The 444-nt window shown below is 53.8% G+C and overlaps 1 protein-coding gene across 1 annotated transcript in view; it reads left to right on the top strand.

Moving 5' to 3' along the window:
• The first annotated feature begins 220 nt into the window (after window positions 1-220).
• The window catches only part of SLC16A14 (solute carrier family 16 member 14), a 14,576-nt gene continuing 14,352 nt past the window's right edge, over window positions 221-444 (top strand). The window contains exon 1 of the mRNA XM_085298526.1: window positions 221-378. The gene's annotated coding sequence lies outside the window, so the exon portion shown is untranslated. The remainder of the gene's footprint in view (window positions 379-444) is intronic.

Genomic DNA, 444 nt, shown 5'->3' with positions numbered 1-444 from the left:
TCTTAAGGTGGTTCTGCCACACAAACTCTACCAGTCTCACTGAAGTTAATATAATTCACTGAAACCCATGCTATTAAAGTCTTGATACTGGCTGCTTTTATTGGATTTTATCATCCAACTCTCTCAGATGTAAATTTCCAGTGATAACCTGTGCAGCAATAAACTTCATTCAGCCACAAGAGTGTGCATGTGAGAGGACTGCAAATCTCCTCCACCAAACCAGAATTAGCCGGTATCGTAGGAATGAAAGAGCGTGGAGATTTGAAATTGCTCGGAATGGAGACACGGCTGTGCAGAAGACGAGCTGCCCCGGGGGCAAAAGGCCAGGGACAGGCCGCAGGCGTCCACGGAAAATAAACGCCGGGGCGGCGCGGGGAGGTGAGCGCACCCGGGCGCAGGTCGGCGCGGGAGCCGGGCGGCTGGGGCAGAGCGGGCGCCGAGCGG

The sequence above is a fragment of the Rhea americana genome, unplaced genomic scaffold (assembly GCF_003343005.1).
Source record: "Rhea americana isolate MKP2758 unplaced genomic scaffold, rheAme1 scaffold_14, whole genome shotgun sequence".
Lineage (NCBI taxonomy): Eukaryota > Metazoa > Chordata > Aves > Rheiformes > Rheidae > Rhea > Rhea americana.
Note: the sequence above shows the minus strand (reverse complement) of the source record. Positions and strands in the feature narration are given on the sequence as shown.